At 56.1% G+C, this 21,046-nt stretch overlaps 1 protein-coding gene across 3 annotated transcripts in view; it reads right to left on the bottom strand.

The window, feature by feature from the left end:
- APBB1 (amyloid beta precursor protein binding family B member 1) overlaps window positions 1–10,750 on the bottom strand; it is a 138,492-nt gene extending 127,742 nt beyond the window's left edge. For 2 of the 3 annotated variants that reach the window (XM_075584349.1, XM_075584350.1), the window contains exon 1: window positions 10,651–10,750. The gene's annotated coding sequence lies outside the window, so the exon portion shown is untranslated. The remainder of the gene's footprint in view (window positions 1–10,650) is intronic. The other variant, XM_075584351.1, reaches the window with a different exon arrangement.
- Between the last annotated feature and the right edge of the window lie 10,296 nt (window positions 10,751–21,046).

Raw genomic sequence — 21,046 nt, 5'->3', positions numbered from 1 at the left:
GATACAGAGCGCGGGGTGAAGGATACAGAGCGCGGGGTGAAGGATACAGAGCGCGGGGTGAAGGATACAGAGCGCGAGGTGAAAGAAACCGAGCGCGGGGTGAAAGATACCGAGCGCGGGGTGAAAGATACCGAGCGCGGGGTGAAAGATACAGAGCGCGGGATGAAGGATACAGAGCGCGGGATACAGAGCGCGGGATGAAGGATACAGAGCGCGGGATGAAGGATACAGAGCGCGGGATGAAGGATACAGAGCGCGGGGTGAAGGATACAGAGCGCGGGGTGAAGGATACAGAGCGCGGGGTGAAGGATACAGAGCGCGGGGTGAAGGATACAGAGCGCGGGATGAAGGATACAGAACGCGGGATGAAGGATACAGAGCGCGGGTTGAAGGATACAGAGCGCGGGATGAAGGATACAGAGCGCGGGATGAAAGATACAGAGCGCGGGATGAAGGATACAGAGCGCGGGATGAAGGATACAGAGCGCGGGATGAAGGATACAGAGCGCAAGATGAAGGATACAGAGCGCGGGATGAAGGATACAGAGCGCGGGATGAAGGATACAGAGCGCGGGATGAAGGATACAGAGCGCGGGATGAAGGATACAGAGCGCGGGATGAAGGATACAGAGCGCGGGGTGAAGGATACAGAGCGCGGGGTGAAGGATACAGAGCGCGGGGTGAAGGATACAGAGCGCGGGGTGAAGGATACAGAGCGCGGGATACAGAGCGCGGGATGAAGGATACAGAGCGCGGGATGAAGGATACAGAGCGCGGGGTGAAGGATACAGAGCGCGGGGTGAAGGATACAGAGCGCGGGGTGAAGGATACAGAGCGCGGGGTGAAGGATACAGAGCGCGGGGTGAAGGATACAGAGCGCGGGGTGAAGGATACAGAGCGCGGGGTGAAGGATACAGAGCGCGGGGTGAAGGATACAGAGCGCGGGGTGAAGGATACAGAGCGCGGGGTGAAGGATACAGAGCGCGGGGTGAAGGATACAGAGCGCGGGATGAAGGATACAGAGCGCGGGGTGAAGGATACAGAGCGCGGGGTGAAGGATACAGAGCGCGGGGTGAAGGATACAGAGCGCGAGGTGAAAGATACCGAGCGCGGGGTGAAAGATACCGAGCGCGGGGTGAAAGATACCGAGCGCGGGGTGAAAGATACAGAGCGCGGGATGAAGGATACAGAGCGCGGGATACAGAGCGCGGGATGAAGGATACAGAGCGCGGGATGAAGGATACAGAGCGCGGGATGAAGGATACAGAGCGCGGGGTGAAGGATACAGAGCGCGGGGTGAAGGATACAGAGCGCGGGGTGAAGGATACAGAGCGCGGGATGAAGGATACAGAACGCGGGATGAAGGATACAGAGCGCGGGATGAAGGATACAGAGCGCGGGATGAAGGATACAGAGCGCGGGATGAAAGATACAGAGCGCGGGATGAAAGATACAGAGCGCGGGATGAAGGATACAGAGCGCGGGATGAAGGATACAGAGCGCGGGATGAAGGATACAGAGCGCAAGATGAAGGATACAGAGCGCGGGGTGAAGGATACAGAGCGCGGGATGAAGGATACAGAGCGCGGGATGAAGGATACAGAGCGCGGGGTGAAGGATACAGAGCGCGGGGTGAAGGATACAGAGCGCGGGGTGAAGGATACAGAGCGCGGGGTGAAGGATACAGAGCGCGGGATACAGAGCGCGGGATGAAGGATACAGAGCGCGGGGTGAAGGATACAGAGCGCGGGGTGAAGGATACAGAGCGCGGGATACAGAGCGCGGGATGAAGGATACAGAGCGCGGGATGAAGGATACAGAGCGCGGGGTGAAGGATACAGAGCGCGGGGTGAAGGATACAGAGCGCGGGGTGAAGGATACAGAGCGCGGGGTGAAGGATACAGAGCGCGGGGTGAAGGATACAGAGCGCGGGGTGAAGGATACAGAGCGCGGGGTGAAGGATACAGAGCGCGGGGTGAAGGATACAGAGCGCGGGGTGAAGGATACAGAGCGCGGGGTGAAGGATACAGAGCGCGGGGTGAAGGATACAGAGCGCGGGATGAAGGATACAGAGCGCGGGATGAAGGATACAGAGCGCGGGGTGAAGGATACAGAGCGCGGGGTGAAGGATACAGAGCGCGGGGTGAAGGATACAGAGCGCGAGGTGAAAGATACCGAGCGCGGGGTGAAAGATACCGAGCGCGGGGTGAAAGATACCGAGCGCGGGGTGAAAGATACAGAGCGCGGGATGAAGGATACAGAGCGCGGGATACAGAGCGCGGGATGAAGGATACAGAGCGCGGGATGAAGGATACAGAGCGCGGGATGAAGGATACAGAGCGCGGGGTGAAGGATACAGAGCGCGGGGTGAAGGATACAGAGCGCGGGGTGAAGGATACAGAGCGCGGGATGAAGGATACAGAACGCGGGATGAAGGATACAGAGCGCGGGATGAAGGATACAGAGCGCGGGATGAAGGATACAGAGCGCGGGATGAAAGATACAGAGCGCGGGATGAAAGATACAGAGCGCGGGATGAAGGATACAGAGCGCGGGATGAAGGATACAGAGCGCGGGATGAAGGATACAGAGCGCAAGATGAAGGATACAGAGCGCGGGGTGAAGGATACAGAGCGCGGGATGAAGGATACAGAGCGCGGGATGAAGGATACAGAGCGCGGGGTGAAGGATACAGAGCGCGGGGTGAAGGATACAGAGCGCGGGGTGAAGGATACAGAGCGCGGGGTGAAGGATACAGAGCGCGGGATACAGAGCGCGGGATGAAGGATACAGAGCGCGGGGTGAAGGATACAGAGCGCGGGGTGAAGGATACAGAGCGCGGGGTGAAGGATACAGAGCGCGGGGTGAAGGATACAGAGCGCGGGGTGAAGGATACAGAGCGCGGGATGAAGGATACAGAACGCGGGATGAAGGATACAGAGCGCGGGTTGAAGGATACAGAGCGCGGGATGAAGGATACAGAGCGCGGGATGAAGGATACAGAGCGCGGGATGAAAGATACAGAGCGCGGGATGAAGGATACAGAGCGCGGGATGAAGGATACAGAGCGCGGGATGAAGGATACAGAGCGCGGGAAGAAGGATACAGAGCGCGGGGCGAAGGATACAGAGCGCGGGGCGAAGGATACAGAGCGCGGGGCGAAGGATACAGAGCGCGGGGCGAAGGATACAGAGCGCGGGGCGAAGGATACAGAGCGCGGGGCGAAGGATACAGAGCGCGGGGCGAAGGATACAGAGCGCGGGGCGAAGGATACAGAGCGCGGGGCGAAGGATACAGAGCGCGGGGCGAAGGATACAGAGCGCGGGGCGAAGGATACAGAGCGCGGGGCGAAGGATACAGAGCGCGGGGCGAAGGATACAGAGCGCGGGGCGAAGGATACAGAGCGCGGGGCGAAGGATACAGAGCGCGGGGTGAAGGATACAGAGCGCGGGGCGAAGGATACAGAGCGCGGGGCGAAGGATACAGAGCGCGGGGTGAAGGATACAGAGCGCGGGGTGAAGGATACAGAACGCGGGATGAAGGATACAGAGCGCGGGTTGAAGGATACAGAGCGCGGGATGAAGGATACAGAGCGCGGGATGAAGGATACAGAGCGCGGGATGAAAGATACAGAGCGCGGGATGAAGGATACAGAGCGCGGGATGAAGGATACAGAGCGCGGGATGAAGGATACAGAGCGCGGGGCGAAGGATACAGAGCGCGGGGCGAAGGATACAGAGCGCGGGATGAAGGATACAGAGCGCGGGATGAAGGATACAGAGCGCGGGAAGAAGGATACAGAGCGCGGGGCGAAGGATACAGAGCGCGGGGCGAAGGATACAGAGCGCGGGGCGAAGGATACAGAGCGCGGGGCGAAGGATACAGAGCGCGGGGCGAAGGATACAGAGCGCGGGGCGAAGGATACAGAGCGCGGGGCGAAGGATACAGAGCGCGGGGCGAAGGATACAGAGCGCGGGGCGAAGGATACAGAGCGCGGGGCGAAGGATACAGAGCGCGGGGCGAAGGATACAGAGCGCGGGGCGAAGGATACAGAGCGCGGGGCGAAGGATACAGAGCGCGGGGCGAAGGATACAGAGCGCGGGGCGAAGGATACAGAGCGCGGGGCGAAGGATACAGAGCGCGGGGCGAAGGATACAGAGCGCGGGGCGAAGGATACAGAGCGCGGGGCGAAGGATACAGAGCGCGGGGCGAAGGATACAGAGCGCGGGGCGAAGGATACAGAGCGCGGGGCGAAGGATACAGAGCGCGGGGCGAAGGATACAGAGCGCGGGGCGAAGGATACAGAGCGCGGGGCGAAGGATACAGAGCGCGGGGCGAAGGATACAGAGCGCGGGGCGAAGGATACAGAGCGCGGGGCGAAGGATACAGAGCGCGGGGCGAAGGATTCAGAGCGCGGGGCGAAGGATACAGAGCGCGGGGCGAAGGATACAGAGCGCGGGGCGAAGGATACAGAGCGCGGGGCGAAGGATACAGAGCGCGGGGCGAAGGATACAGAGCGCGGGGCGAAGGATACAGAGCGCGGGGCGAAGGATACAGAGCGCGGGGCGAAGGATACAGAGCGCGGGGCGAAGGATACAGAGCGCGGGGCGAAGGATACAGAGCGCGGGGCGAAGGATACAGAGCGCGGGGCGAAGGATACAGAGCGCGGGGCGAAGGATACAGAGCGCGGGGCGAAGGATACAGAGCGCGGGGCGAAGGATACAGAGCGCGGGGCGAAGGATACAGAGCGCGGGGCGAAGGATACAGAGCGCGGGGCGAAGGATACAGAGCGCGGGGCGAAGGATACAGAGCGCGGGGCGAAGGATACAGAGCGCGGGATGAAGGATACAGAGCGCGGGATGAAGGATACAGAGCGCGGGATGAAAGATACAGAACGCGGGATGAAGGATACAGAGCGCGGGGTGAAGGATACAGAGCGCGGGATGAAGGATACAGAGCGCGGGATGAAGGATACAGAGCGCGGGATACAGAGCGCGGGATGAAGGATACAGAGCGCGGGGTGAAGGATACAGAGCGCGGGGTGAAGGATACAGAGCGCGGGATGAAGGATACAGAGCGCGGGATGAAGGATACAGAGCGCGGGATGAAGGATACAGAGCGCGGGATACAGAGCGCGGGATGAAGGATACAGAGCGCGGGGTGAAGGATACAGAGCGCGGGGTGAAGGATACAGAGCGCGGGGTGAAGGATACAGAGCGCGGGGTGAAGGATACAGAGCGCGGGGTGAAGGATACAGAGCGCGGGGTGAAGGATACAGAGCGCGGGGTGAAGGATACAGAGCGCGGGGTGAAGGATACAGAGCGCGGGGTGAAGGATACAGAACGCGGGATGAAGGATACAGAGCGCGGGGTGAAGGATACAGAGCGCGGGATGAAGGATACAGAGCGCGGGATGAAGGATACAGAGCGCGGGATACAGAGCGCGGGATGAAGGATACAGAGCGCGGGGTGAAGGATACAGAGCGCGGGGTGAAGGATACAGAGCGCGGGGTGAAGGATACAGAGCGCGGGATGAAGGATACAGAGCGCGGGATGAAGGATACAGAGCGCGGGATGAAGGATACAGAGCGCGGGATACAGAGCGCGGGATGAAGGATACAGAGCGCGGGGTGAAGGATACAGAGCGCGGGATGAAGGATACAGAGCGCGGGGTGAAGGATACAGAGCGCGGGGTGAAGGATACAGAGCGCGGGGTGAAGGATACAGAGCGCGGGGTGAAGGATACAGAGCGCGGGGCGAAGGATACAGAGCGCGGGGCGAAGGATACAGAGCGCGGGGCGAAGGATACAGAGCGCGGGGCGAAGGATACAGAGCGCGGGGCGAAGGATACAGAGCGCGGGGCGAAGGATACAGAGCGCGGGGCGAAGGATACAGAGCGCGGGGCGAAGGATACAGAGCGCGGGGCGAAGGATACAGAGCGCGGGGCGAAGGATACAGAGCGCGGGGCGAAGGATACAGAGCGCGGGGCGAAGGATACAGAGCGCGGGGCGAAGGATACAGAGCGCGGGGCGAAGGATACAGAGCGCGGGGCGAAGGATACAGAGCGCGGGGCGAAGGATACAGAGCGCGGGGCGAAGGATACAGAGCGCGGGGCGAAGGATACAGAGCGCGGGGCGAAGGATACAGAGCGCGGGGCGAAGGATACAGAGCGCGGGGCGAAGGATACAGAGCGCGGGGCGAAGGATACAGAGCGCGGGGCGAAGGATACAGAGCGCGGGGCGAAGGATACAGAGCGCGGGGCGAAGGATACAGAGCGCGGGGCGAAGGATACAGAGCGCGGGGCGAAGGATACAGAGCGCGGGGCGAAGGATACAGAGCGCGGGGCGAAGGATACAGAGCGCGGGGCGAAGGATACAGAGCGCGGGGCGAAGGATACAGAGCGCGGGGCGAAGGATACAGAGCGCGGGGCGAAGGATACAGAGCGCGGGGCGAAGGATACAGAGCGCGGGGCGAAGGATACAGAGCGCGGGGCGAAGGATACAGAGCGCGGGGCGAAGGATACAGAGCGCGGGGCGAAGGATACAGAGCGCGGGGCGAAGGATACAGAGCGCGGGGCGAAGGATACAGAGCGCGGGGCGAAGGATACAGAGCGCGGGGCGAAGGATACAGAGCGCGGGGCGAAGGATACAGAGCGCGGGGCGAAGGATACAGAGCGCGGGGCGAAGGATACAGAGCGCGGGGCGAAGGATACAGAGCGCGGGGCGAAGGATACAGAGCGCGGGGCGAAGGATACAGAGCGCGGGGCGAAGGATACAGAGCGCGGGGCGAAGGATACAGAGCGCGGGGCGAAGGATACAGAGCGCGGGGCGAAGGATACAGAGCGCGGGGCGAAGGATACAGAGCGCGGGGCGAAGGATACAGAGCGCGGGGCGAAGGATACAGAGCGCGGGGCGAAGGATACAGAGCGCGGGGCGAAGGATACAGAGCGCGGGGCGAAGGATACAGAGCGCGGGGCGAAGGATACAGAGCGCGGGACGAAGGATACAGAGCGCGGGGTGAAGGATACAGAGCGCGGGATGAAAGATACAGAACGCGGGATGAAGGATACAGAGCGCGGGGTGAAGGATACAGAGCGCGGGATGAAGGATACAGAGCGCGGGATACAGAGCGCGGGATGAAGGATACAGAGCGCGGGATGAAGGATACAGAGCGCGGGGTGAAGGATACAGAGCGCGGGATACAGAGCGCGGGATGAAGGATACAGAGCGCGGGGTGAAGGATACAGAGCGCGGGGTGAAGGATACAGAGCGCGGGGTGAAGGATACAGAGCGCGGGGTGAAGGATACAGAGCGCGGGGTGAAGGATACAGAGCGCGGGGTGAAGGATACAGAGCGCGGGGTGAAGGATACAGAGCGCGGGGTGAAGGATACAGAGCGCGGGGTGAAGGATACAGAGCGCGGGGTGAAGGATACAGAGCGCGGGGTGAAGGATACAGAGCGCGGGGTGAAGGATACAGAGCGCGGGGTGAAGGATACAGAGCGCGGGGTGAAGGATACAGAGCGCGGGGTGAAGGATACAGAGCGCGGGGTGAAGGATACAGAGCGCGGGGTGAAGGATACAGAGCGCGGGGTGAAGGATACAGAGCGCGGGGTGAAGGATACAGAGCGCGGGGTGAAGGATACAGAGCGCGGGGTGAAGGATACAGAGCGCGGGGTGAAGGATACAGAGCGCGGGGTGAAGGATACAGAGCGCGGGGTGAAGGATACAGAGCGCGGGGTGAAGGATACAGAGCGCGGGGTGAAGGATACAGAGCGCGGGGTGAAGGATACAGAGCGCGGGGTGAAGGATACAGAGCGCGGGGTGAAGGATACAGAGCGCGGGGTGAAGGATACAGAGCGCGGGGTGAAGGATACAGAGCGCGGGGTGAAGGATACAGAGCGCGGGGTGAAGGATACAGAGCGCGGGGTGAAGGATACAGAGCGCGGGGTGAAGGATACAGAGCGCGGGGTGAAGGATACAGAGCGCGGGGTGAAGGATACAGAGCGCGGGGTAAAGGATACAGAGCGCGGGATGAAGGATACAGAGCGCGGGGTGAAGGATACAGAGCGCGGGGTGAAGGATACAGAGCGCGGGGTGAAGGATACAGAGCGCGGGGTGAAGGATACAGAGCGCGGGGTGAAGGATACAGAGCGCGGGATGAAGGATACAGAGCGCGGGGTGAAGGATACAGAGCGCGGGATACAGAGCGCGGGGTGAAGGATACAGAGCGCGGGGTGAAGGATACAGAGCGCGGGGTGAAGGATACAGAGCGCGGGGTGAAGGATACAGAGCGCGGGGTGAAGGATACAGAGCGCGGGGTGAAGGATACAGAGCGCGGGGTGAAGGATACAGAGCGCGTGTGAGAATGTATAATGCACTATGCATGTGAGAATGTGTAATGCACTATGCATGTGAGAATGTGTAATGCACTATGCATGTGAGAATGTGTAATGCACTATGCATGTGAGAATGTATAATGCACTATGCATGTGAGAATGTATAATGCACTATGCATGTGAGAATGTGTAATGCACTATGCATGTGAGAATGTGTAATGCACTATGCATGTGAGAATGTGTAATGCACTATGCATGTGAGAATGTGTAATGCACTATGCATGTGAGAATGTATAATGCACTATGCATGTGAGAATGTATAATGCACTATGCATGTGAGAATGTGTAATGCACTATGCATGTGTGAATGTGTAATGCACTATGCATGTGAGAATGTGTAATGCACTATGCATGTGAGAATGTATAATGCACTATGCATGTGAGAATGTATAATGCACTATGCAGGTGAGAATGTATAATGCACTATGCATGTGGGAATGTGTAATGCACTATGCATGTGAGAATGTGTAATGCACTATGCATGTGAGAATGTATAATGCACTATGCATGTGGGAATGTGTAATGCACTATGCATGTGAGAATATATAATGCACTATGCATGTGAGAATGTATAATGCACTATGCATGTGAGAATGTGTAATGCCCTATGTATGTGAGAATGTATAATGCACTATGCATGTGAGAATGTATAATGCACTATGCATGTGAGAATGTATAATGCACTATGCATGTGAGAATGTGTAATGCACTATGCATGTGAGAATGTATAATGCACTATGTAGGTGAGAATGTATTCCCTGTTAATGCAATCCCCAAGTCTAGTTGAGCAAGCAATATGAGGTCAAGTGTTTTCCCATGACAACAACATCATATAAATACTCCCTATAACAACTACAACTACCACATAGAAGAGATATATATCAGTGTATATACATAGAGGTGTGTCCCCCACAGGGGAGGTATATATCAGTGTATATACATAGAGGTGTGTCCCCCACAGGGGAGGTATATATCAGTGTATATACATAGAGGTGTGTCCCCACAGGGGAGGTATATATCAGTGTACATACATAGAGGTGTGTCCCCACAGGGGAGGTATATATCATTGTACATACATAGAGGTGTGTCCCCACAGGGGAGGTATATATCAGTGTACATACATAGAGGTGTGTCCCCACAGGGGAGGTATATATCATTGTACATACATAGAGGTGTGTCCCCACAGGGGAGGTATATATCAGTGTACATACATAGAGGTGTGTCCCCACAGGGGAGGTATAAATCAGTGTATATACATAGAGGTGTGTCCCCACAGGGGAGGTATATATCAGTGTACATACATAGAGGTGTGTCCCCACAGGGGAGGTATATATCAGTGTACATACATAGAGGTGTGTCCCCACAGGGGAGGTATATATCAGTGTACATACATAGAGGTGTGTCCCCCACAGGGGAGGTATAAATCAGTGTATATACATAGAGGTGTGTCCCCACAGGGGAGGTATATATCAGTGTATATACATAGAGGTGTATCCCCCACAGGGGAGGTATATATCAGTGTATATACATAGAGGTGTGTCCCCCACAGGGGAGGTATATATCAGTGTATATACATAGAGGTGTGTCCCCCACAGGGGAGGTATAAATCAGTGTATATACATAGAGGTGTGTCCCCACAGGGGAGGTATATATCTGTGTATATACATAGAGGTGTATCCCCACAGGGGAGGTATATATCAGTGTATATACATAGAGGTGTGTCCCCACAGGGGAGGTATATATCTGTGTATATACATAGAGGTGTGTCCCCACAGGGGAGGTATATATCAGTGTATATACATAGAGGTGTGTCCCCCACAGAGGAGGTATATATCAGTGTATATACATAGAGGTGTGTCCCCACAGGGGAGGTATATATCAGTGTATATACATAGAGGTGTGTCCCCCACAGGGGAGGTATATATCAGTGTATATACATAGAGGTGTGTCCCCACAGGGGAGGTATATATAAGTGTACATACATAGAGGTGTATCCCCCACAGGGGCGGTATATATCAGTGTATATACATAGAGGTGTATCCCCCACAGGGGAGGTATATATCAGTGTATATACATAGAGGTGTGTCCCCACAGGGGAGGTATATATAAGTGTACATACATAGAGGTGTGTCCCCCACAGGGGAGGTATATATCAGTGTATATACATAGAGGTGTATCCCACACAGGGGCGGTGTATATACATAGAGGTCGGTGTACGGGTATATATGTATAACGGTATATCGGGGTATAAATACCTGCTCTCCGCTGTCACTTCCGCTTCCGGTCTGCGCCCCAGCTCTGAGATCTCCACTGCAGACAGGAGAACCATAGAGAGGTGGCAGAGGCCAGAGCGCCCCTCACCGGCTCCTCTCTCGCGCGCCCCCTGTCGACTCAAGAGCAGAAGCACTTCCGGGTGTCCTAATATCGCCGCCATTTTGGGAAGGTCAGAAACCCGATTGCGTGAAATAGACGTGCCTGTGTGTTGTAGAGAGACATGTTCTTATACAGAGTCATGTATTCAGGTCTGAGAGGCGCTCATATGTATATACAGTATGTGTATATATATATATGTATGTGTACAAGTGGTATGTATGTGTAACGGGTTTCCCCCCCCCCCCCAATCGCAGATTGTACCGTGTGGGTGCAGAAAACATATATCGTTACTCATGTGTGGTGCGTCACCTGTTAGCTCGCAGGAGGGCGGAGTCTCCGCCACGGGGAACCTGGGGCAATTATACTAAGGATGTAACTTACACTGATGCAGCGCCTCCACCTGCGATGGCTCCCACCAGAGGGGGAGTGGTTCCTCGCAGGACAACCAATAAACACATACAATACTATATGATAACGAATACTTCTTTACTGGTCACTAAGCACTTAAAGTAAAGCAGGTAATAACAGGGGTTCCTTTCTGAAGGTAACCCTACTCAATGTATGCTCCAGATTAGCTTACAACGGACACCACAGTGGGTGTCCACACTTAATGCGTCTCGCCGGACGCTACCGTCTCCACACAATAATCCCACCCTCAAGTCCGATGAGTCCCACCCAATGTCTTGCGCTCCCAATACCTAGACCAGCGTAGGTGTATTTGTGTATGACTGCGCAGTCACTATGTCAATGGTAGGCCTAGTTGGTGCACGTGTGTTGTGGCGTTATCTGCCCGGGCTCCAGCCGCGGGGGCTGCTATACTGCAAGGGATCGCTGGATGTACTCCAATGGTGAGGTGAATTCCAGCGTGGATAATATCACCGCTTCTTCGGTCGTCTGTATGTAATGGCAACTCAGTTAATGTCCACCGGCTGTAGTCACTCCGCACTTATAGTCTATAGGTCCCGGTAGAACCCAGCATAGGCCCAAACCTCTTGGTGGAAGATGCAGCGTCCACTGCGCTCCTCACTAGCTTATAGCTAAGGTGCAGGTCCCTAACTTCGGGCCGGTCCCTATCACACTCCGCTAGCGTGGCTCAGGGCTGTCTGGGGCCTAGGGGAGTACTGGCCTAGTGCTCGGAGTCACGGACTCCAGCACCCTACCTCTTACCCCTTGCCGCTCCAGTCCCCAAATAACTACGTAGTTCCTGCGCGCGGAATATATCTCCGGATACCAACAGAGATCCTCCTTCCCTATTGGCTAATCCTTCGCGGGCTTTCTGGACCGTAACTGCGCAGGCGCGAGCTCCCTGTAGTCCTGGAGTACTACTGCTTCTCGCGCATGCGCAACGCCCCTAACAATGGCGGCGCCCTGCTCCGCGAACCGGTGGAACCATACATCGCGATACCAACCGCAACCTTTAGTGCTACTCGCTCGCAATACAGGGGAGAAGGTAATACCGCAGGGGACCTGGCTACATCCTCCCCCCGGTAAAATCTCCAACGCCCTCGCTTGGAACACCAATATCACAACTGTATACAGCATTTATATAATGAAAAATGCATTGGAGATATAACTTAGCACATGCATGACTCTAGACGATGTTACACAACTCTGTGAATATCACAAGCATAGATCGGAGCCTGTTCCGAGGACACTGCTGAGTCTCATAGTGGGGTGCCCCCATCTGATCATAGGCTACCCGCGTTGGAGGGTACCTGTTTCTTTGACTCCGTCTGAGCTGTTCTTCAGCAACTCCCTCGGGGGAGTAATAAGCACAGTCCTGAGGCTCAGCCTCTTCCCTTGAGGGGAGAAATGTCTCTGAATAGTCTCTGTTAGGAACAAAGCTCGGGCTCTGTGGATCCAAAGGTTGGCCTGTTGGTGCCACCTCAGTAGGCGTTGGCCTACAGGGCCCTTTACCCGTAGCTCCTCCGGGAGATGCCCCTTCTGTGGAGTGGTCCCTTTGAGAGGGTCCCTCCAATGGATCTTCCGTAATGTCAAAGGGGGTCTCATTATGGACAGTCTCTTGACCCTGCTCTGGTAAATCGGGCTCACCGTTGAGCGGTGTGGCCAATATCTCGATCTCTTCCTCTTCCACTTGCGGAATGGGAAGAAGGTGATTGCGATGCCATACCTTTACCCGGCCGTTAGTGTCTTTGATACGATAGACCGGGAGGCCAGGCATTTGGGATTCTATCTCATACACTCCGTCTCTCCAACGGTCGGCCAACTTATGTTTTCCGGGGACGCCTAAGTTCCGAAGCAACACAGCATCTCCTGGCCGGAGTTCCCGATATCGGACTTTATGGTCATATCGCCTCTTATTATCAGCATTGAGCTTATGAGCTCATTGAGCTGGTGGATTTCTCTGCCTGCCGATATGCCTGCTGCAAGCTGTCTTTGAGTCGTTGCACATATTTAAAATGGGTAGCATTCTGTATCCCATCCGTGGAGATCCTAAGACGCACGTCCACTGGTAAGCGGGCTTCTCTCCCAAACATCAGGAAGTACGGGGAGAACCCAGTTGACTCGTGTCGGGTACAATTATACGCATGCACCAAGGTTTCTACATGCCGACTCCATTCTGATTTCTGGGCGCTCTGTAGAGTTCCGAGCATATCTAACAATGTCCGATTAAACCGCTCTGGTAGAGCATCTCCTTCAGGGTGATATGGGGTCGTTCGAGATTTGGCAATGTTCAACATGCGTAGCAGTTCCTTGATCAAGGTACTCTCGAAGTCCCGCCCTTGGTCAGAGTGGAGGCGGTTGGGAAGGCCGTAATGTACAAAGTATTTTTCCCACAATATCTGTGCCACGGTGATGGCTTTTTGATCTTTAGTAGGGAAAGCTTGAGCATAACGCGTGTAGTGGTCGGTGATAACCAGCACATTGCATATCCCCCGGCTATCCGGTTCAATACACAGGAAGTCCATACACACAAGGTCCATGGGCCCGAACTCTGCAGATGACCCATGGGGGCCGCTCGGATGGGCAGGGTTTTTCGCTGTACACACCGGGGGCATCGGCAACAATGACGCTCAACAGCCTCTCTCATTTTAGGCCAAAAGAACCGATCTCGGACCAGCCCAAAAGTCTTGTCGGTACCCAGGTGTCCATGATCATCATGTAGAGCCTTTAGCACTAGAAATTGTAGATTCCTAGGAAGGACTAGTTGTCTTCTGTCCGGGTGGTTGTGGTATTGTACCACCCGGTAGAGTAAGCAATTGTCTATTTTGAAGTGATCCCACTCCCGCATGAGTAGGGCTACCAAGTGTTTGGGGGCACCCTTGAGCAGGGCCGGATTCTCCTTCATTACGGCCCTCCGGATGATACCAATAAGAGGGTCTCGCACTTGGTAATCTACTAGATCCTTCCACCTTAGTACCTTGTCAGGCGTGATATTCATCCCTTTGGGATCACAGTAAGCGTCGGGGACAGCCTGCGACCGACATCCCAATGAATCGACGACTCTTAATTCTGAGAACGCCACGCGATCGTTGATTATTGCGGCCATGCTGCACATGGCCTGCACTGCTGGCCCCGGCAGTTCTTCCCATTCCTCGTCGTCAGGGATAGCGCTTAGCCCGGGTCTTCGGGAAAGGGCGTCCGCTCTGACATTCAGGGGTCCTGGCTTGTACTTCATGGAGAAGGTATAACTGTTTAAGGCGGCCAACCAGCGGTGTCCGGCAGCGTCCAGTTTTGCTGAGGTATTGACATAAGTAAGGGGGTTGTTATCGGTCCTTACTTCGAAAGCAACACCGTACAGGTAATCGTGTAACTTCTCGGTAATAGCCCACTTGAGAGCCAGGAATTCCAACTTGTGGACAGGGTATCTCTGCTCGCTGGGGGTCAAGCTACGACTGATGTAAGCCACAGGCCGCAGACCTTCAGGATGTTTCTGGTGCAGGACGGCGCCCAGTCCATTCAAACTGGCATCCACATGTAGGACATAGGGCTGCTCGGGGTCCGCATATGCAAGCACGGGCGCCTCGGTCAGGCATTTCTTTAGTTTCATAAAGGCTCGCTCACACTCCGAGGTCCATTGGTCCCCGAATGGTTGACTAGCCGAAACAGCTTTCTTCCCGGTTTCTGAGGGATATATTTTTAATAGGCTGTTCAGGGGCTTAGCCTTGCTTGAGTATCCTTCCACAAAGCGGCGTTAGTATCCGCAGAAGCCTAGGAAGGACCGCAGCTCTGTGACGTTCTCAGGGCGCGGCCAATTTACTACGGCTTCTACCTTGGCAGGATCAGTAGCGATCCCCCCGGCGGACACTATGTGCCCCACGTAGGTCACCGAGGTGTGGCAAAAACGGCATTTGTCGAGGGACAATTTCAACCCTTCATCCCCCAAACGGTCGATTACCTTGAGTAACCGCTCTTCGTGTTCCTCTAAGGTTCTCCCGAAGACGATAATGTCGTCCAGGTATACCAGACATTCCCTCGGAACCATGTCCCCGATGGTCTTTTCCATCAATCTCTGAAACGTGGCCGGCGCCCCACATATACCTTGGGGCATACGGGTAAATTGATAGAATCCTAAGGGACAGACGAAAGCCGTTTTTTCTTGATCCTCCGCGCTCATAGGCACCTGATAGTACCCGGATCGGAGATCGAGCACACTGAACCACTGACTCCCATTTAGCGCGTTCAGTAGCTCTTCGATACGCGGGAGGGTGTACTGATCTGGTATCGTGTGGTTGTTCAGTGTCCGATAATCAATACACAGTCGTACAGTTCCATTTTTTTCCGTACCACCACGATGGGGGATGCATATGGGCCCCGAGACTCTACCAAGATCCCGGACTCTTCCATATCATGGAGAACATTCCTTACGTCGTCTATATCTCGTGGAGCGAGGCGGCGCGATCGCTCTCGGAACGGGGTGGTATCGCTCAATCTGATGGTATGTTGGGCACTGCGGCTGCACCCCACATCCATCTCACTGGTGGAGAACACATGTTGTCGTTGGGTCAACTGTGCGACCAGTCGGTCTTTCCACTGGGTAGATAGAAATTCATTTCAACGGGCCGCTCGTCCGCGGCTGCCGCCTTCACCTCTGGAGAGCCTATGACAGGGCCGACCGGATATATACTCCCCAACTTCTGTCCGACATCCAACTCCATCTGAAAGGGGGAGATATTCTGTACGTACACGTGGGTTCGGCGGGGAATCGTAGTGGTCCATTCCCTCACCTCCGGGAGTATCTTATATCCTTTCCGGACTTCTTCCTCCGGGGTACTTTCCAGCGAGAACAGCTGATCCTCACTCTCTCGGTCCGGGTAGCAACACCAGACGGGCAGCCTTCGTACTCCCCCCGGTAATATGGTCGTCAGCCCGGCTTGACGATTGTGTAAGTTCCCATGTTGTTCCAAGGCATAGATCCGTTGACACTCGTCTCGTAGCACCGGATCTAGAAGAGCGGTGGCTAAGGGTAACTCATTAGTCTCTTTTAGGTACTGCCGGAACACTTCCTGTACTATACACTGGCGACACACTTTATTCGAGCTTGGCTAGTCCCACGAATTCGGGTATACCCGGGTGTATTGAGGTTTGTGACTGTTTTCTGCCCGAGTATATTGCGTTATTTTCCAGACAGGGATTGAAGCATTTTATTCCCGCTGGCTGCAATACTGCACAGTACATATATATATACTGCATTACAATTCATGAATTTATGCCATCTGGTAGACACGCGAAGCATTGCAGCCTATTAAATCCTAATCATTATCATTTAACAGATCAGCCGCCCATCAGCCAGGCATGAACCCAGGCTGGGAAGGCAAACGCAACGGGGCTTGTCAGAGGTGAGGAGCGGCGCATTCCAGGTATCTGCCAGGTACATACCGGGTATTTGCTCGAATAAAGTGTGTCGGTGCAGTATCCGCGTTAGTGCCTAGAATGATCGGGTACTTGTATTGACCTTGGGGTTCTGGGCATACCAAAGCCGCTAGCTGTGTGGGAGGGCGTTTCCCGGTGTTCAGCTGGAGTATTTCCATTTGCACCTGTACAATTCCAGCGATAGGGTAGTCTTCATTGCTTAGCCCTCGTACAGTCACGTGTTCAGCCGGACACAGGGTACAGTGCCGGAGGTGTTGGGCGTAGAACGGATGGTATATGATGGTCACTTGCGAGCCTGTATCCAGTAGGGCCGAGGCGTAGATCCCTTCTACTAAGATGGGTACAATGGCTGCCGGGCCTACTTGGCTGTACGGCCCTCGGGTGGAGGGGTCCGTCTGGGCTTCGGTATCGGCCGGGGCTGATGGGTTCCCTTGGAGGTTTTCCCCGTCAGGTTCGGCGGCTCGCGCTTGGCATACCATCGTCCTAGCTGGGTTTGGTCGAGTGGGAGTTTTGTCTTCGGGGAACTCCTCCCGTTCTGGGCAGGCCCGAGTGAGGTGGCCCTTCTTCCCACAGGTGTAACAAAGGCGGTCCCTTGATTCTGGATGGCCACGGTATGGGGGTTGGGGAATTTCGACTCGGCCTAGCTTTGGGGACCGCACCCTTAGGGGCGACTTCCTCTTCGGGAGGCGCGGGATTCTTGGCTTTAGCCCTTGTGGCTTTAGGCGGGTCACTGGGGTGGGTTCCTTACTCTTGGCGGGAGGATGCAACCGGCCATAGGCTTCATGCTTGTTGATCTCACCTACTAGAGCTTCCCAGCTAGGGGGTTCGTTCCGCATCAGGGAGCATTTGACCAGGAGGGCGATGGGGTTGTCGGGCAGGGCTCCTTTCTGGAATTGATTCCAACAATACTCGTCCACCTGAGTGGACTTGATCTGGTCTCGTTTCCGCATATCCCATAGAACTAGCCTAATTCGGTGGAGATAGACAGACAGCTCCTCCCCCGGCTTCTGGTGAAGATTGAGGTACCTCAGCATCAGTTGGCCTTCATCCTCATTCCGCCCGTAGGCACGCTCAAGTGTCTCCAACATTTTCTGAGCAGTAATGTCTGCATGTTGATCTTTAGCCAGCCGTATAGTGATGGAAGCGGGGGCCCGTAGACACTCCATTATACGTTGGCGTTTGACTAACTCAGGACATGTCCATTCCTCCACCACCTGCGAGGTATATTCTATCCAGGCGTCGAATGCTTCTTCGCTCGTGGGAGTCGGTTTAGTGCCTGAAAAGGTCTTCAATTTACGATACTGTTGTTGCATCAAGGCGTCAGCCCTGGCTCCTCCCAACTCGGCAAGGCTTTGAGCTAACATTTGAATCTCACTTCTCCCGCTAGTCGGGACCGGGGCAATACTGAGCGGCGGGCTGTGGTCGGCAGCTGTGCCTGCTATAGACTCGCAATAACTCTCAGGGGTAGAAGACGAGGCGCACATATCCGCCTCCTCTAAGTTCGTGTGAGGGCTGTCAAGTTCTGACTTGATAGGCCGCGCGGGGTATACTCACGCGCAGCTCGACTCGGCCGGATCGTCAAACCATACACTAGATGGTCCTTGTTCTTCATTCACATCTTGTCCAAGGTCTACTAACACTGAATAGCGCCCTTTGGTCTCTGGGCATTGATCCACTAAGGCTAGGGCGTTTTTACCCCGGAGATGAGAATGTTGGCGCAGGGCCACGCGGATGGCCACAGACGGGATGTCTATAGGGACGCCGCACACCGCCAGAGTGTGCGCGGGTGGCACTTCCAGCCTCGTAGCCCACTCATATACTTCTGAGCGCGACAGGCACGGGAATACGGTAGAAATTCTAGAACGTTTGTTGAATAGGGCACCCCAGGTCTAAGTATCTCAGCAGCGCCTCCAAATGTAACGGGTTTTCCCCCCCCAATCGCAGATTGTACCGTGTGGGTGCAGAAAACATATATCGTTACTCATGTGTGGTGCGTCACCTGTTAGCTTACAGGAGGGCTGAGTCTCCGCCACGGGGAACCTGGGGCAATTATACTAAGGATGTAACTTACACTGATGCAGCGCCTCCACCTGCGATGGCTCCCACCAGAGGGGGAGTGGTTCCTCGCAGGACAACCAATAAACACATACAATACTATATGATAACGAATACTTCTTTACTGGTCACTAAGCACTTAAAGTAAAGCAGGTAATAACAGGGGTTCCTTTCTGCAGGTAACCCAACTCAATGTATGCTCCAGATTAGCTTACAACAGACACCACAGTGGGTGTCCACACTTAATGCGTCTCGCCGGACGCTACCGTCCCCACACAATAATCCCACCCTCAAGTCCGATGAGTCCCACCCAATATCTTGCGCTCCCAATACCTAGACCAGCGTAGGTGTATTTGTGTATGACTGCGCAGTCACTATGTCAATGGTAGGCCTAGTTGGTGCACGTGTGTTGTGGCGTTACCTGCCCGGGCTCCAGCCGCGGGGGCTGCTATACTGCAAGGGATCGCTGGATGTACTCCAATGGTGAGGTGAATTCCAGCGTGGATAATATCACCGCTTCTTCGGTCGTCTGTATGTAATGGCAACTCAGTTAATGTCCACCGGCTGTAGTCACTCCGCACTTATAGTCTATAGGTCCCGGTAGGACCCAGCATAGGCCCAAACCTCTTGGTGGAAGATGCAGCGTCCACTGCGCTCCTCACTAGCTTATAGCTAAGGGGCAGGTCCCTAACTTCGGGCCGGTCCCTATCACCCGCCGCTAGCGTGGCTCAGGGCTGTCTGGGGCCTAGGGGAGTACTGGCCTAGTGCTCGGAGTCACGGACTCCAGCACCCTACCTCTTACCCCTTGCTGCTCCAGTCCCCAACTAACTACGTAGTTCCTGCGCGCGGAATATATCTCCGGATACCAACAGAGATCCTCCTTCCCTATTGGCTAATCCTTCGCGGGCTTTCTGGACCGTAACTGCGCAGGCGCGAGCTCCTTGTAGTCCTGGAGTACTCCTGCTTCTCGCGCATGCGCAACGCCCCTAACAATGGCGGCGCCCTGCTCCGCGAACCGGCGGAACCATACATCGCGATACCAACCGCAACCTTTAGTGCTACTCGCTCGCAATACAGGGGAGAAGGTAATACCGCAGGGGACCTGGCTACATATGTATGTTACACACTTTCCCCCACCCCCTTGGGAGATGTGTAGCTGCAGCGTATGTGCGGTGCGTTACCTGAGCCTCCGCCGCTGGGAGCCTGGGACGCACCTGGATCGGTGCTCGTTAGCGCCTCCACCTGTACGGGATTGTATATGTAGAATTACCCCGTTACCGGACACATAATAAAGAGCCCGCACTGGGTCACGCAGAGCAACTTTACTATTAGCGATAAATAATGGTTACAGCTCCGTGTTCCACTCCCCGGAGGGTATACCGCCCCCGCCAGGGCACGGCCGTAACCCCTCACCGTGTTCCCAACACGTGTCCACGCCCCGGAGGGTATACCGTCCCCGCCAGGGCACGGCCGTAACCCCTCACCGTGTTCCCAACACGTGTCCACACCCCGGAGGGTATACCGTCCCCACCAGGGCACGAGCGTAACCCCTCACCGTATTCCCAACACGTGTCCACACCCCGAGGGTATACCGTCCCCGCCAGGGCACGGGCGTAACCCCTACCCCGTGTTCCCAACACGTGTCCACACCCCGGAGGGTATACCGCCCCCGCCAGGGCACGGCCGTAACCCCTCACCGTGTTCCCAACACGTGTCCACTCCCCGGAGGGTATACCGTCCCCGCCAGGGCACGGCCGTAACCCCTCACCGTGTTCCCAACACGTGTCCACTCCCCGGAGGGTATACCGCCCCCGCCAGGGCACGGCCGTAACCCCTCACCGTGTTCCCAACACGTGTCCACGCCCCGGAGGGTATACCGTCCCCGCCAGGGCACGGCCGTAACCCCTCACCGTGTTCCCAACACGTGTCCACGCCCCGGAGGGTATACCGCCCCCACCAGGGCACGGCCGTAACCCCTCACCGTGTTCCCAACACGTGTCCACGCCCCGGAGGGTATACCGCCCCCGCCAGGGCACGGCCGTAACCCCTCACCGTGTTCCCAACACGTGTCCACGCCCCGGAGGGTATACCGCCCCCGCCAGGCCTCGCACGGCCGTAACCCCTCACCGTGTTCCCAACACGTGTCCACGCCCCGGAGGGTATACCGTCCCCACCTGGCCTCGCACGGGCGTAACCCCTCACCGTGTTCCCAACACGTGTCCACACCCCGGAGGGTATACCGTCCCCACCTGGCCTCGCACGGGCGTAACCCCTCACCGTGTTCCCAACACGTGTCCACACCCCGGAGGGTATACCGTCCCCACCTGGCCTCGCACGGGCGTAACCCCTCACCGTGTTCCCAACACGTGTCCACACCCCGGAGGGTAT

This window comes from Ascaphus truei, unplaced genomic scaffold, assembly GCF_040206685.1.
Source record: "Ascaphus truei isolate aAscTru1 unplaced genomic scaffold, aAscTru1.hap1 HAP1_SCAFFOLD_547, whole genome shotgun sequence".
In the NCBI taxonomy this organism is placed as follows: domain Eukaryota; kingdom Metazoa; phylum Chordata; class Amphibia; order Anura; family Ascaphidae; genus Ascaphus; species Ascaphus truei.
The sequence above is the reverse complement of the archived record's forward strand: the minus strand, read 5'-3'. Positions and strand labels throughout refer to the sequence as shown.